This window comes from Neolamprologus multifasciatus, chromosome 1 (assembly GCF_963576455.1).
Source record: "Neolamprologus multifasciatus chromosome 1, fNeoMul1.2, whole genome shotgun sequence".
NCBI classification, from domain to species: Eukaryota; Metazoa; Chordata; class Actinopteri; order Cichliformes; family Cichlidae; genus Neolamprologus; species Neolamprologus multifasciatus.
In genome coordinates, this window is record NC_140439.1 from 8833709 (window position 1) to 8851703 (window position 17995).

At 38.7% G+C, this 17995-nt stretch overlaps 1 protein-coding gene across 1 annotated transcript in view; it reads left to right on the forward strand.

The window, feature by feature from the left end:
* Positions 1-17995, forward strand: part of lrrc4cb (leucine rich repeat containing 4C, genome duplicate b) — a 60370-nt gene that overhangs the window by 23494 nt on the left and 18881 nt on the right. The gene's annotated exons all lie outside the window — the stretch shown is intronic.

Sequence of the window (17995 nt, forward strand, 5' to 3'; positions counted from 1 at the left end):
TGCAGCCTGCACCTAAGCATGATTTATAAAAGCCTGAAGCAACCAGTACTAAAAAACAGCGCTTTTAAATATTGTACATAGAAAACCAGTCTATCATGGTTCTTTCCATTTTGGAGCGGGCTCTGATTTTAATTACTATACATGGTGAATTAGCTAATGAATAATGAATGGATTCCTCACACTAAGTGCTCTGACTGCTAATGCACTTGCGGTTCACTCACTCTACAACCCCCTCACACACTGCCAATGTTGCTTTCTGATTCTGTCTCTCTCTTTTTTCTTTCCTTTTTTTTCTACCCCCTTCTCCCAAGTCTGATTCACACACACACAATTTCTTCCCATCTCTGCTTTTCTCACTCTCACTGAGATTTGATTAGATTTCCTTCTGTAAGGAATTATTTAGTGATGAGAGTAGAGAATGAGAAGGAGACAGAGAAATGCTTCAGGATAGAAGGAGGCAGATAGTGGTTCTCAGGGGAGTGTGGGAGAAGGAGAAAGGTGCTTCGAGGAAAGAGAGTGAAAAAACACTAGGATTAAGGTGCACTGGAGCTGCAGATATGCAGACAGAGACCAAGAAAGACAATGTCCTCCATGTGCTCTTACGGTAAGAAGAAAAACACACAAATATGTGTCTTAAATAGTAGGAAAATGGATGTAATACTGAGTCATACAAGCAGAGGATTACTGTGTGCTATTTTTACACTGATGGTGATAATACATAAACTGCATTTTTGTGCGTTTTCCACATGTCTGCATGAGCTTCTTCCATGTGCTTCAGTTTCCGCATGCAGTCCAAAGGCGTTAGGTCATGTTAGGTGACCTAGAGACTCCAAAGTGCCTTTAGGTGCGAATGTGTTTCTCTGTCTATATGTGTTAGCACTGTGATAGACTGGCAGCCTGTCCATCATGGTTCTCACCCATGCATGATGGGACACACTTCAACTCCCTTAGGCACTTAATGCAACAAGTGTACAGAAAATGGCGTCATCTGTTTCATGGTTTTGTCCTTTTCCCCCCTGCATAACAAAATATTCCCAAGTACTTTTTGTTATAAAAAGTTTCTGACGCTGTTTCAAAAGACTGGGCACAATGGAAACACACAAAAAGGGGAAAAAAAGAGTCAATAGTTTTAGTAACACATGGTTTTGTCCTTACAGCTTCATCTAGTGCCTGTTGTTGTAATAGGTTACGGTGTTGCTGACTGATATCAGAATTAATTCTCTGAGTTTTGATTTTCCATCTCGAAGATAGTTTTGAATCACAGCTGGCATCTGTTTTAGACACAAAATCAAACAATAACACTGACCTACCAAGTACAACAAAAACAAGTAATGAATTTTAGCAGTTATGTGGACATAAGAGCTAAAAGGAAAAACATTATATGCAGGAAACCAAAAGCAACAGCAGATAACCAGAAACACAACCACACAGAATGCTCAAGTTGCTCCAAATCTGCTAAATAAATAAGCTAGTGTTGGTTTTCAAGCAAATTTATCATTACCATTTATCAAAAAAGAGAGGGAGTTTATGGTTAGATTATTATTGATCTCCTGTATCGGTCTATCATAAAAGTGGTACCATCTAAACACAAAGCATGTTCAAGCATTTGGAGATGTACTGATTCCTCATAGACCAACGTATTACTTGTTCTCAGGAAATCTGGTGATAATTAGGATTCAATTATTTAGTTTTGTAATTATGCCAATCCAGTGACAAATCATTTTAGAGCTTTAGAGATTAAGGTGGTCAACCTGTAGCTGCCATGTTCTTGTCAGCTAGCAGCAAATGCATTTCTAAAGTCAGTGGGGAATTTGCTGTGTCTCCAGCATAATATTATACTGTATAGGGCAACTGTAAGCCTACAGCTGACTGACATAAACTGCAGTCATAAAATTCATCCATATATTTTTCTAGCATCATGAATAATTAAGAGGACAAAGTACACATTTGTTAACAAATGCAAAGACAAATAGTGTGTCAAGTGGCAACATGGCTGATTCAAACAATCTCACATCAAAGGGTTGAATAACAAGCTACTCAGATGAGCAATAATCAGAATCACAGTGGCTGGACAGCTTTGCCTCAGGGTGACCAGGATTTAATCTAAATAATATCAAACATGTAAAGATAACCCAAGGACATTTTAAGTTTGAAAATGTGCATGGCCCATCACTGGTTAATGCGTGTGGTTAACAACTGTTGCACTTTTCAGGTTAACTTAATGTCCAAGATAGAGTGCCATAAATTCATATGCTTCTTAACTTAATGTAAATATTATTGTCATCACTATAGTGACATAGGGCCAAGCATTAGGTATATTAAATATGTTATATCACAAAAAGCCACGAAAAGAAAGCAATACAATCAGTAGTAAAAGTTTTGTCTCCTCATTAAATGTCTCCTGTGTCAGTTTGTGTATTACATTCATAACTTTGTTCATTTTCTTCTGTAGATACATTTTTTTTTCTTTAAAGATAAGATTGGAATAAAACTAGAATTTCAAATGAGCAGATATCACACTTGTTTGTGATTGTGGCGTCGTGTCGGCACCAAAGATACAAAAGAGGAAACAGATAGCGAGGACAAACAAGGGCAAACTAATTCGGAAACATGTTTTTGAGTAGATACTAATTTTGACACAGCACCAATTTGTAACAGCTTATTAGCATACCAGCTGAAACTTCTCACCATGAACAAATAATGAAAGAAAAACATGATGGACTGCCATCTGCATCCTGTCAACACCGGCTACACGCAATCAATCAGCCATCAGAAAGTGCTAACACAGTCCTTTACCTAACACAACCACAACTAGTCTCTTCAGCAAAAGGCTGAATATATGAAATAAGTTAACATGTCCTCAACTACCTTAAAAAAGGAGGCAGCGATCTTTAGAATCCAGCAATCCTAATCCAACACGGTAAATCCCAAGTGACCATATAATATATGGCTCATGAGTATTTGTCATCCTATTGGTACATCTGGGCCTTTGTGCAACACTTTGTGCACAGTGTAGATCCACTTTTTACAGAATAGTTGACTGCCACTTGAATAACAGCATTTTCCCCGCTTTGATTTCTGCCTGACTGTAAGACGGTCTCCCACCAAGCGCAATGCATTCACTGCTGAATTATCAAAGCAGATTAACATAGAGGGAAGAAAAGAGAAGGCAGAAGAGGGGAGGAAAAAAAATCTAAATCATTCCACTGAGAAAATGTCTGCTCTTCAGCTTTCATTTATTGAGTCCAAATATATTGGATGGCGGTTATTTTTAAACAGACCTTAATCCTCTGCTCACCCTTCACTGTGAGGTAGATAATTATAGTAATCTGGTCGAAGGGAATTTAATTTCCAAGATGAAGATCGTTGCAGTGGGATGGACTAGCTGCTTTATGAAAGGAATTTAGTGTTCTATAATATCAACAGCTACACATATGCAAAACGGAGCATTGTTCAGGGTCTATTTTTGCAATTATGATATATTAATTAGCACTAGTGGTGGCAGGTACCCATATGTGACCACAAGGCACATGGCAGGTATATACTTTGAGAGAAATCACTGAAAATTACCCATTGTTCTTTCTGTTCTGTATAGAGAACTAGATTGCCTTTAAACTAAGACAACCGCATAGCGCTCTCCTAATATTCACTTTAAAGGAAAATCAAACCTCCACTGAGTTTCTCTCATGTTGAAAATTTCTTTGAAGATATTCCAAGTAGAAGAGATTTGAGATGGCCCTTCCACTGTAACCACGCAGGGAAGTGCTTGTATTGCACATGTACTTGTCCTGCCCTTGAGCAAGTCAGTGATTCCCCACAGACTTGCTGCCAGCTCCAGGGGCGCTTTCTGTGAAGATGACCCTACACTCCGACCTCCCTTGGGGCAACAAAGTGAAAAGAGAGCTTCACTGCAGGGATCAATAGAAGTATCACGCTGTTGTCACTTTATTCAAGTCAGTTAAGCAATTTGGGAAAGAAGGGCTTAGCTTGCGCTTAATCCTTGACCAAGATATGCACACATGATTTTTTTCTGTAACTAGTATGGGATTTAGTGCAAAAACAGTAAACATGTGATTTACATTTGCCATGTTCTCTTCTCACAAAGTTGTGGTATTTTGTTTCATGCCTGCATTCTTCTCTTTGCTGAAATATTTAATTGTGTAATGTTGTATAAACAGCAGACTTGCAGTCTCGCAGGTGCACATTGCATGCATCTTCATGGAAGCATATGGATAATTGGATGCGTGTCCACTTTAGAACATTGAAGCCAATTCAGATGATGAAGCCCATTAAATATAGAGTACATATGTTTCCTTGTAGCTTTCATCTTGGACATTTTCTAAGAGTCCAAACATGATAATGAGTGCCTGAGTCTGCCCCCAGAGTGCATGTAGATCTGAGCCCAACCAAAGTCTCACACGGAAGTAATTCACCACTCTTGAATCAAAGCCGTTAAATCCTTTTTAAATTTTTTAACAAAGTTCTGTTCAAAATTATATATATTAATGCTAGTCAGGAGTTGTGTGTCAGCTAAGGCACGTCAAGAGGAGCAATTTATTTCTGTTTGTTTCTATGATTTCTTTATTCTTCTCTCTGAATGAAAGCTTACTGTATGACAGTTTGTTGAGTGAAAATGAAAACACTGCAGCCATAAAGATGCAAATGTAGTTTAAAATTTGATCCATAGCTAATGCATGTTATTGTATTTAAATGCTATGTAGGTATAATAACAGACATTAAAAACTAGAGAGAGAGAGAGAACCACTATTAGAGAACTTCTTCAACAATCAGAGTGCTTTCTTTTTAAAACCACCAAAACATTAAACTTCATCCAGTTGTTTAGCAGGCATATCGCTATTGTAGTGAACATGTGTCAAAATTCCAAAAGAGGTTGACATTTGAAAATCTTTCATATAATCTCCCATACTTTATGCAAACCCATATTTTATTTGCAATAGAACACAGAAAATGTATCAAATTTAAACTGAGAAAATTCACCATTTTCAGAGAAATATTAGCTCATTTTGATTTTGATGGCACAAACACAAGACCAGTTTCTGGACTGGGGAGAGAAACATTGTCCCTTTCTTGTCTGATATTCTGACTCCTCAGCAGTCCTGGGTCTTCTTTGTTACATTTTTTGTTTTATGATGAGCCAAATGTTTTCAGTAGGTAAAAGGTAGGCACTGCAAGCACCGTTCAACACCCAGGCTCTTCACTTTTGAAGCCCTGTTGTTGTAATAGCTGCAGTATTTAATGTACTATTCCATTTCCTGAAAAATATGTTTATGTGAAATCTGTGAATACCTTTCAGCATTGATGGTGCCTTTCCAAATGTGCCAGGTGCCAAGCTAATAGAGACAAATGCACCCATATACCATCAGAGATGTGGGCTTTTGAACTGAGCACTGATAACAAGCCGGATGGTCCCTCTCCTCTTTCGCTCAGAAAGCAGTGTCCACGTTTTGTTCACAGACATTGATTTCTTTGAGTGTTCCTGAGCCCATGTAGTGATTTTCATGACAGAATCATGACTGTTTTTAATGCAGTTCTGCCTGAGGGCTCAAAGATCACGGACATCCAATATCAATTTTCAGCCTTGTGTCTTACACATAAAGATTTGTTCAGATTCTCTAAATATTATATAATTATTATGTACTGTAGCTAATTCTTCACAACGTTATGGAATATTATTAAGAATGTGTTCACAATTTGTAGATGCCGTTTTCTGTCCACCTTTACTTCTGAGAAATTATCTATCAAAGATGCTCTTTTTATACCCAGTCATGTTACTGACCTGTTGCCAACTAACCTGATTAGCTGCAAAATGTAAAATTCCTCCATCTGTCTTTCTAGTACCTTACATGTCCTTACATGTCCAGCCTTTTCTTGCCCCGTGTGAACTTTTTTGAGATGTTGCACTGTCATCAAATTCAAAATGAGCTAAAATATTTTATAAAATAAGTTGTATTGTGAATAAAGCATTTTTTAATACTGAAATACTGAATAGTTTTCCGAGATATGTCTGTTATTTTGGGGGTGTCGGATCATGGGATTATTCCTAAACCTAAATGAAGCCATAATTTCATGAAGCTGTACATGGTTAAAAATTGCAAATCTAACCTGCGGCGTTATATTTTGAGGGAGAATCAGTAAATGTTTTAAGCATTTTTAAACAGATCTTATGATTTGATACATTCAGTTCAGTTCAGCTAGACAACTAAGATTTGAAACGTATAAATTGCAGAAAAGGAATATAATTACAGTTCGGAGAGTAGTGAGTAATTATCCACATCCAGAGCTGGTGGTGGATGCTGGGGTGGCGGAGGGATTGAAATCCAAGGCAGTCTACCCCATTTGAGTGTCACTGATGTGTCAAAGGGACAGACAGGGAATATTCATCATCTATACACCGCTGTTTTGGAAGGGTATATTTGGTATATAACACATGGGGAGTGAGACGTGTTAGGTGTGTGTGCTAGGCATGCTTTGCTCCATTTGTGGCTTTTGACCCATTCATTTCAAAAGAAGGTTGGTTTCTTCGGCTCAGAATAACTGCCCAGAGGCTTTCCCAAGATGGATGGCAAGACTTGCTTATAGAATGGCTTGGATAATAATCTCTAGTAGGGAGTAAAAAAAGAGGCATATATTCAGTGGCATCTTTTCAGTGCTGCTATTGCTGTTTTGACATAATGGTTTTAGGCGTTTGTGGGTCTGTGAGCAGTTACTTTTTTGTAATATTGATGTTTTATTTCATCAATTAAAACAAAAAAAACTATATCAAATCTTTTTTTAAGAGTGGTGTTTCTATGAAAATATCTTTAAATCTAACAGAATAGCTGTGATTCTACACAAAGCCATAAATTTTAAAGACTATTCTACAATTATACACTATTAAAGTAAACTAAATAGTAATTGTGTGCCCACATATATTCTAACTAGCATTTTCTGCTAAAAAAAGAGAACAAAAACGTGAGACTGTAATAAGACCAATCTCAATACCAACTGTGCCTCAGGATAGAGACCTGTGACCACATAATGGTCTCGGCTTTTCGCTTATTAGAGATGTGTGAATGACTCCTCACATACCCACAGACAAAGGCCAGAATCCATGGAAGGGATTTCGAATGAAAGACAGTAGCACAGTGTTGGGCAGCAATCTTAAACAAAAGAACAAAAGACTGGCCCACGTATAGTGTCATCTGTTGTCACTATCCTTTTGCCCCAGCGTGAACACAAAAGCTCCCGAGAGAACTGCCTGCAACTTCTGCTATTCAGTCAATTTGCAAACTAGAATGGCCGGAATTCATTGGCAAAAAGCTGTGACTGAACAGAAGACACTTCAGTGAACTAATCCCTTCAAGCACTCTGCATTTTGGAGGGAGTGGCAACCTGCCAAGAGTGGCCAATGAAGCTACATCGCTATTGTGTCATTTTTAATGCAACACTGTTGTCTTTCTCAATACTAACAATGACTGGCAGCATTTTAGAGGCATTAGAATACCACTATATTAGTGATTTCCCACTGTGAGGTAGAAATCTCAAGGATTCTGGTAAATTGCAAACTTTATCCATGTCTGTGAATATTCGCAATTTACAGCATTACATAATTAAAACACAGTTTCCTGGCCCTCTGCCTTGAGCCTACAAACCTAAAAGAAATTGCGTTCACTTAAAACATTTGGAAATGCATACAGTGTAACAAGAGCATCACTGTAATGTGAAACCTTTTTAATGGTTCATCTTTTAAACAAAGAAACAAAATCATTCTGTATTCTTTTGCTGGTAGCACAGCTTCTCTCCTTACTACATCACTGCTCACACAAAGAAATCTTATGTCATACTGTACTAATAAAGGAATGTATGAGGTTTGTGCAGATCCTTATTTAGTCACCAATGCTGGCTGTGTGTAGTCAGCCAACCTAGCACAGACTGCTACCTTCCTTTATGCACAGCATGTGGAGAGAATCTGTTTCTTCACAGTTTTCTGGTTACCAAATCTATTTTTTTTCCAGTGAGAATGTTAATCCATATGTGTGCAACCAAGTATCAAGACTGACACCACTGCTTGAGTCATACTAACATACTGCACTGTGCCATGTTTTCATTTAGTTTAATCATCCCCGACTCTGCCCCGATGCCCTTCCACCTACAGTTGGCCAGTCCTGCAGATCTCTCTTTAGAAGCGCAGTCATGGGAGCAGATTGGTGGGTTAGACAAGTGACACGAATACTAAGAGCGCCCTCATATTCAGTCAGTCTGCCACCTAGGGCATCCTGTCTTAATCCCTTTGCAGAGACCAGACAGAGCTTTGGCAGAGTGCATTTGAACATGGAGGTCCCTGCAGATTATTTAGCTCATGTAATTATCATAATGGAGGCAGCATAAGGTAATACGTGAATAGGAATTGAATTATCACTTGAAAGGTGTTTCTTTACCCTCTTGCTTGGCACATGTTAGCAATCTTCCTCTAATTACCTGAAACTGTCCCTTTCTGCAGAAGGGATAGGGACAGAGCCGTGACCCAACCAAGGTTTAGGTTTTTGAACCGATTGTGGCTCAAGAGTTGGCAGTTCGTCTTGTAATTGGAAGGTTGCCGGTTTGAGCCCCGCCTCAGACAGTCTCGGTCGTTGTGTCCTTGGGCAAGACACTTCACCCGTTGCCTACTGGTGGAGGTCAGAGGGCCCGGTGGCGCCAGTGTCCAGCAGCATCACCTCTGCTAGTGTACCCCAGGGCAGCTGTGGCTACAATGTAGCTTGCCATCACCAGTGTATGAATGGGTAGATGACTGAATGTAGTGTAAAGTGCTTTGGGGTCCATAGGGACTAAGTAAAGCGCTATACAAACATTTACCATTTTGTTACTTTGTATACATTTATTTAGTTGAGTTAGTATAGTTAGTTATGTGAGCCCACTGAATAACATTTATTGATATAATGGACACGGTGGCACGGTGGTTAGCACTGTTGCCGCACAGCAAGAAGGTCTTGAGTTCAACTCCACCATCAGGCCGGGGTCTTTCTGTGTGGAGTTTGCATGTTCTCCCCGTGTTTGCGTGGGTTCCCTCCGGGTACTCCGGCTTCCTCCCACCGTCCAAAGACATGCAGCTTGTGGGGATAGGTTAATTGGATAATCCAAATTGCCACTAGGTGTGAATGTGAGTGCAAATGGTTGTCTGTCCCTGTGTGTTGGCCCTGCGACAGACTGGCGACCTGTCCAGGGTGTACCCCGCCTCTTGCCCTATGACAGCTGGGATAGGCTCTGACCACAGTACTTAGAAAATTTTGTGCCTGTAATTTTGGTTCAGAAAAATGCTGAAAAGCACTAAAGTCAACAGAGTCAGAAGTAAAGTATCCTAAGGCACATACAAAACTGTATATAACAGGACACTGTTTAACACCCACAACAGGCAGTGTGGTTACATGAATAACTACTGCAGTTAACAACACTCACAGAAGCAATCTTTCTTAAGGCCTTTACACACTGGACGCGGACTGTTCTTAATGCAGTCATTCGCTCTGACTGATTTCACTGGACCAATTTGCGCCATTTATTTTTTTCGGCCCAAGCTAGATTTATCAGTTCCAAATAAACTCATATAACCAATCATACCACTGCATTTGGCAACAAGTGCGCGCTTAGCTCAAAACACGCACCATTACTGAAGACACAAATACCTCAGACACGCAGCTAGATATTGCTCCGGGTCATTTGGGTCTCTGAAATAATTTCTCTGCCTCTTTAGATGCGGTCCCAACTCTGCCATCAAGTTCAAACTGCCCCACTGACATCCTGAAATATGTGCGTCTGTGATCCTGGATCAGACCGTGAAATTCTCCCTGCTGCTTTTGAGAACTGGATGAATGCAGAATTTCTATTTCTTCTGTTTCTTGTTTAGAAACATGTATTGATAACATATGCTTAGAATAATGTTTATCATTATTGCTGTGAATGAGCTAATGAGTTGCAAGACTTTCAATTTTTTATCTTAAATCTTTGTGTAACTTTGATACACAGAGGTTTTACATTTCAAAACTCCTCGTATACAACACGTAACAAATTTATTAGACCACCACCCAGTTTTAAGTTTATACCACAGCTGTCCTAAATTAACAATATTGGTTATTATTAAAATCCTTTTTTATGATTCTGTAATGATGAATCCACCGATATGCCCAACTGAAAATAATATGTTTAATGCTAAAACGCAATTATAGTTGTTATTCATGAAGTTTCAAATTTACTGTTTTACAAAAAAAGCATTAAGCATCTTAATAATAATAATAATAATAATAATAATAATAATAATAATAATATATATATATATATATATATATATAAAATTATTATTACTATTATTATTAAGATGCTTAATTACAGTTATTTACTTGCATTCCTAAACAGAAAATTGTGTTTTAATGGTTGCATGTTATACTTGATTAATTTCTGAGTACTCAGAGGAGCCCAGTGTACCGGCTCCAAATTGAGTATAAAACTGTGAACTGAGTTCAGGGAGTTTAGTCATTTTTAATTTTAAAAACATTTTTGACAGATTTTTAAAATGTTTGTGTTTTCTTGTTTTTATAACAGGTAAATTTGACACGCAATGCAAAATCGCATCATATCAGTTATTTTACGGTACTTTCAGAACTGCAGTTGCAAAGTGAATTATGCTAATGCAAACAAATGGTGGTCAGACCAGAACTCATACACCAATCATCAGTCTATAGGGGAAAAAAAGGGCTGGTTTCCTGATAACTGTTATCACATTCCTCACAAGAAACAACAGATTAATTAAAATTTTCTTTTGTTCTGTTTTCAGAAATAATATCACCACACATTGCCTGATGGCAAAGGAAAGCGTCCCTATATGTTTCTGTCAACACAGTGATTGTCTGTCTAACTATAATTCCAGATGGCAGTTTGATTGGTTTCAATTCTGCCTTTCTTTTAATTTAATCTCTTCTATCACAGACTGGAGAAAATGAGCCTGGTCATCAAAATACGTGATGATTTTCAATAATATGATGCCATCTGGGAGCACCGCTCCCCCTGAAGGGATGGCAGAGGTTAAGCTTTGGGTCAGAGGGTCAGCTGTACCACTTTTGCTCTTGTGCGACTGAGATTATTGTCCGTTTCCATTTTGTGCACGGAGCAATCAAAGCTTGCTTAGATGGTTATAGATTAGATTTTACCTACATTCACCAAAACACCGGTGACATTTATGCAAGGGTAGAATAGAATAGAATAGAATAGAATAAAAAAGCCCTTTATTGTTACTGTACATGTACAACAACATTGTGGATTATTATAATTGTGGTTATTATTGTTGACTAAAACAGGTTGTGAAAAATATGTATAAAAAGTATACAAATTAACACAAATAAAGACTTAAACTAAATCTTAACACTTTCAGATAATGAACCAAAAAAAACAAAACAAAGAGAAATAAAACTAATGATAATTATGCAGTCGTACTACAACTTTGTATCTGCGTTAATGAATTACTATATTTGCAGTGCCCTCGTGACCTTGAACGTCAGTAGATGGATAGGTTAATAGATTCCTCGGGTTTTGTGTGTTAAGTCAATGTGTTTGCAAGGTTGTTTTGATTTTTCTTCTCCATAGAGACCAAAACCAATCAATCAATGCTGCTTTAGGATGAAAAAGGGGTCAGTGTGAACACATTTAACTTTAATAAGTCTAGAGTGCTCCTGCAGTCGCCATAACATCCTTTACCCTATGGCTATATAGAGCCATTCCATCTAACGCCCTGTGCTCGTATCTCCACATAAGACTAGGAAGAAAATCAAAAATATTTTCATGTCTAAAGCAAATCTGCAACTAAATGTGCTTCTAACACAATGTGAATGATGTGAATTACATCTCCCATGCAATCAGAAACACATTACCTCAAACCTACTTTAAAATGTTATTTTGTGGCTTCATATCGTCGTGGAGTGCAGTTTTTTTTTTTCCTGGGATGTTTCTTCCATCACGTGCCCGTTCCACCAAAAATATTTACATTTTGCTTAACTCAGATGTGTGTCTGCCCTGTTCTGTTCTGGCCATTTTACTCATGATCTTGAAGGTAATCCAGAATAAAGGGTGTAAAGAAATAATCAACATCAAAATGTGGTCTTTCTGTTTTCATGACTCTGACTTCACTGTATTGGGAGGAGTAGATTGGAAGTCAGAGCAAAGAGCCGCTTGGTCAACAACTGAACCAGCCAGGCAAATACAGGCAATTAAAAACAAGTGGAGTAAATGACAGATGTGGTGCTAAGCAACACATGCAACATCTTCAGCGAGGCCATATCCTAGATCCAAGGTTTAAAAATCGCTACATCAAGCAAGCTAGACATTATACCAAAAAACACATTGGATCAAATCAAACCAATAGAGTGAAAAATGTTCAAGAAAACATTTCTCTTTCAGTGCTGAGACACAACCAGCCGTCATTTCCGTTCCTCTTGTAAGAACAGCATATGACTGATAAGTCAGCAGCACCCGGCAGCATGTGTAGATTTATTTCCCTAACACCAGCACTGAGAGCACCGAGGCCAAAATGGAGGAAGGCGAATTGCCTTTGTTTCAGGTTAAGCGAAAACTGGAGAGTGAAGCACTTCCAGTCTGCATGTCAGTGATGGCCGCTGGTTATGATGGCCTTCAGTGCCAGATTTTAAAGCTGGCCCCCCTCCTCCCCTCCTTATACCCTCTGGGACAAAAAATGCATGCCAGCGTGCACACGCACTGCAGCAAAGAGAGAAATGTTTTATTATGTTGGATTTAAAAGTCTAGTAGTCTTCCTACTGACAATATGTAGTGGCACAAACACAGTCACGCTTGCAAAAATCTAATTACTAACTCAACATAACAAGTAATTATTTTCAGGATGTTTACATATACAGTGGGGCAAAAAAGTATTTAGTCAGCCACCGATTGTGCAAGTTCCCCCACTTAAAATGATGACAGAGGTCAGTAATTTGCACCAGAGGTACACTTCAACTGTGAGAGACAGAATGTGAAAAAAAAATCCATGAATTCACATGGTAGGATTTGTAAAGAATTTATTCGTAAATCAGGGTGGAAAATAAGTATTTGGTCAATAACAAAAATACAACTCAATACTTTGTAACATAACCTTTGTTGGCAATAACAGAGGTCAAACGTTTACTATAGGTCTTTACCAGGTTTGCACACACAGTAGCTGGTATTTTGGCCCATTCCTCCATGCAGATCTTCTCAAGAGCAGTAATGTTTTGGGGCTGTCGCCGAGCAACACGGACTTTCAACTCCCGCCACAGATTTTCTATGGGGTTGAGGTCTGGAGACTGGCTAGGCCACTCCAGGACTTTCAAATGCTTCTTACGGAGCCACTCCTTTGTTGCCCGGGCAGTGTGTTTTGGATCATTGTCATGTTGGAAGACCCAGCCTTGTTTCATCTTCAAAGTTCTCACTGATGGAAGGAGGTTTTGGCTCAAAATCTCACGATACTTGGCCCCATTCATTCTGTCCTTAACACGGATCAGTCGTCCTGTCCCCTTGGCAGAAAAACAGCCCCATAGCATGATGTTTCCACCCCCATGCTTCACAGTAGGTATGGTGTTCTTGGGATGCAACTCAGTATTCTTCTTCCTCCAAACACGACGAGTTGAGTTTATACCAAAAAGTTCTACTTTGGTTTCATCTGACCACATGACATTCTCCCAATCCTCTGCTGTATCATCCATGTGCTCTCTGGCAAACTTCAGACGGGCCTGGACATGCACTGGCTTCAGCAGCGGAACACATCTGGCACTGCGGGATTTGATTCCCTGCCGTTGTAGTGTGTTACTGATGGTGACCTTTGTTACTTTGGTCCCAGCTCTCTGCAGGTCATTCACCAGGTCCCCCCGTGTGGTTCTGGGATCTTTGCTCACCGTTCTCATGATCATTTTGACCCCACGGGATGAGATCTTGCGTGGAGCCCCAGATCGAGGGAGATTATCAGTGGTCTTGTATGTCTTCCATTTTCTGATGATTGCTCCCACAGTTGATTTTTTCACACCAAGCTGCTTGCCTATTGTAGATTCACTCTTCCCAGTCTGGTGCAGGTCTACAATTCTTTCCTGGTGTCCTTCGAAAGCTCTTTGGTCTTGGCCATGGCGGAGTTTGGAGTCTGACTGGTTGAGGCTGTGGACAGGTGTCTTTTATACAGATGATGAGGTCAAACAGGTGCCATTCATACAGGTAACGAGTGGGGGACAGAAAAGCTTCTTACAGAAGACGTTACAGGTCTGTGAGAGCCAGGGATTTTCCTTGTTTGAGGTGACCAAATACTTATTTTCCACCCTGATTTACGAATAAATTCTTTACAAATCCTACCATGTGAATTCATGGATTTTTTTTTCACATTCTGTCTCTCACAGTTGAAGTGTACCTCTGGTGCAAATTACTGACCTCTGTCATCATTTTAAGTGGGGGAACTTGCACAATCGGTGGCTGACTAAATACTTTTTTGCCCCACTGTACGTATAGGCCACTAATGTTTATGTCTGATCAGCATAAGAAGACTTCAGGCACAAGACTGGATGCCTCACTGGATATTAGCACACATTTCACACTGTATTCCAGTCATTTATCAAATGGGTCATTGTTTTAATTATTATTTAAGCTAAAATCACTTTTTTCAGTTCACAGTTTTATTTATGACATGTTACAAAGTAAAGAACATTGTCCAGACCCAAATGTGCTGTGGTCAGCTTGTTTTAGATGTTAGTATTGTTTTAAATTATCAAGTATTCATTAATCAGTAGTCATTCAAAATATTTTGGATGACTACTGAAGAAAATTTGACATGTTTAATTTATTAGATAATTTGCAGAAAGAACATAAATCATAACAGATTACAATTCTGCAAATAATTCATATACATGTAGAGAAAACAGTCACAGTAGGTATTGTCATTGTAGTTTTAACAGTCCACTCTTGATCACTGTTTGAGTAAGGTTTGCAAATCAAATTAATGTTTCTGTATGTGCAAATCGTGAAAACTTTAAACAGTAAAATTTTACAGATATATCATTACTCGTCCTTGGAATGTGTGGAAGATATTTTTGAAAATGTAAATTTCTAAATCCATATCATCCTTGTTTAGCATACTGATGTGTGTTATGTTGCTTATGGGGTGCAGGTTGTTGTATACAGAGCATATGCTAATATAACACTTTAATAATATGGCACTTCAAACTGTTTGAGACTTTCAAACACTGTTTGTTTTGTCCATGTCTAACTTCAAGGCACATTGCCTATAGTTAGGTCTTCTAAGACCCAGATGACCTGTGAGGTTACACAGCAGCACAAACGATGTTAAAAGCAAGAGATGCAAGAAACGTATGCAAATACAATGAATCACTAATGCGTTGAATGAATTAGGAAGATGATATTCAGTTCATCAGACAGCCCTGTCCGTGGCCACGGGCCTCTTTTATCCAGCACGATGAGAGACTTGCCACATTTCATATCACTCCATATTTTATCCACTCTATAAATTTCATATAGACCAGATCAACTACAAATGGCTGATTAGTAATTGTCTAATGAACAATGTGACTTCGTTTTTGGTTTGACTCACTCGCTAATGCAGTAGGTTAATGATGCAATAATATAGAAGACAGTTTTTTTTATTGTTCTTTCAGCTGGCTTTAGTTATTGTACCATTACATTTAATAAAGACAGACTGAAAGTGTAAATAACACACAGAGTGAAATCAGCTGTGGGAAATCAGTGTGATGATCTTAAGACAAACATGAGATTGACCCAGCGCTTAATGAATGTGAGCTTTTATTTTTTAATTTTTTTTGTGGAAAAGTGGAAATGCAAATATGCACAACACAATTCAAAGTTCCCCCTTACAACTCAGAGGGGAACAGCTGCCAACAAATGCAAATGATCCGTAATGAAACGTTTCTTGTTGCATTTCATCCTCAAAGATTCCCGTCAGTTTGATTTGTGCTGAGAACTTTTAACATGTTTCTTCTCATATTCACTAATTTAGACTACAAAAGAGATTATTTTTTCCAAGTAGTACTAAATTTCTTGACTGGAAAGCATTCAGTGTCTAGACATCTGCTTGCTTCTCCAGCGTGTGGAAATGTCCGCGATAACACATTTTCCTAGTCAGAGTAAAATGTTGTTGTTTCAAGTGTGCAACACTGACAGACTCTAATCATCTGACATTGTAATTTAAATGCTCTCCTTGCTGTGTACACCTTGATTGAGACATATGTTACCCTAGCACTTTTCCAACAAACTCATTATAACAAATGCATTTGGCAAATCACTGTGGTGTCACACACAATGCCAGTGGCGGCTGGTGCAGAAGCAGTAAAGTAAGGGTGGGTGTGTTTTTATGTTGCTGGCAGGATTTTAGATGTAAGCAGCCACTGCTTTCAGTGAGTGTGAATACATGTTGAGCGAGCCTAGATGAAATTAATCCATGCAGTGTTGCAGCAACAAAGGCAGGAAGGATGTTGGTAGCGTTTTCCTTTCCTTATGCAATATATGTCCCATCTCTTCATGGAATGAGACATCCTGTGCTGATAAAACTGGTTTTAGATCAAGTGCTTTATGAATAAGGCATGTGAAGGTACAATCGCTCCAGGAGTGGCAATGACATGCTCTTTTCTTTAAGCATTCAAGTGGAAGTGCAAACTGTGATGTTTTATTGACAGCAAATAATCAGTATTAGTGTGTTTGCCATGTCTGACATTTTCTTCTCTTAGGTGGCAGTGCAGGGTTGTTGTAATTCCAGCCGAACAAAATGAGCTCCTGCCAGTGGGAGGCCTTATTCGATCTGATTCCCCAGCAGAGGCACGTCTCTCCACAGCCTCACTACATCACAGCTATCATGACAGACTGGCTGGTGCAAAACCAAGCCACATGTAGACTCATTGCTACTGATTAAGTCAGCCACTCATCCTCACCGGAGAACATTTCCGCCTCAGTTAACAATTTTTTACAGTTTAGAAAACACCTGTCATAATATACTTGTTTCTCCTTGCTCGTGGGTTGATGGAAAGAGATGATTAACAGATAACTTCACTTGGAAGAGCCAGGAAGAGACAAGGAGAATACTTAAATCTAAGGAACCAGTAGGCAAGGTTAATGTTTTTTGCAAAAGTCAAGAGTGCTTTGCTGTTGGTGAACCCATTAAGTGCAGTGAAGGATGACGTGTGTATCACTTAACAGCAGAGGTTGACACAATGTTGCCAAACCTATACTTTCTCCACATGTCGGGTAGGTTTGTTATACTGCATGTACGACTTTATTGTAGGGTACCATCTTTGGGGGGCAGAGTTGCAATAACATCACATCCACACTGCAGTGTAAAAGTGGGAGGTACAGGCTGTGCTGTACTGTATGTGTATGAATCTTGTGGTCTATTTTTATCTTCAGCATGCTCAGGCATATTCTTAAAGTAGATCTGTTGGGTGAATGGATTAATATAATCCAATTTAATCTAATCAAAGATAGCAGGGTAACGAGTTTCTTGTTAGTCACTTGATTTTGGATATAAGAAATTTTGCTATAGTTATTTAATGACAGTATAAGACCTCTTCACACTCTTGAGCCATACATTGGATCATAATAAAATGTAAACAGGGCTGGAACGCTGCTTTAAATAAGGAAAAAGTAGTAATTCTGTAACACTTTTTTAAAGCCTTATTTATAGATCATTTTCAAGCTTTGGAGTAAAAACAAAATTAAATTAAATGAAACCTGCTGCGTATCATATAACCTATAGCACAGTTTTAACCAAGAAGAAATTGATTTTTTTTTACATACCTTTTTTTAGTAGTGTTTTGGACAGAAAGTAATTTTAACTGTCATTCATATAGTGTGTTTGACAGTGCCGTGCCATATTCACTGAGCATAATGCCTCAGTGTTACTGACTTGTCTTCCACTGAAAAAAAAAATGACTCCAGTGGATTGCACTTCTTTTGAAATTTT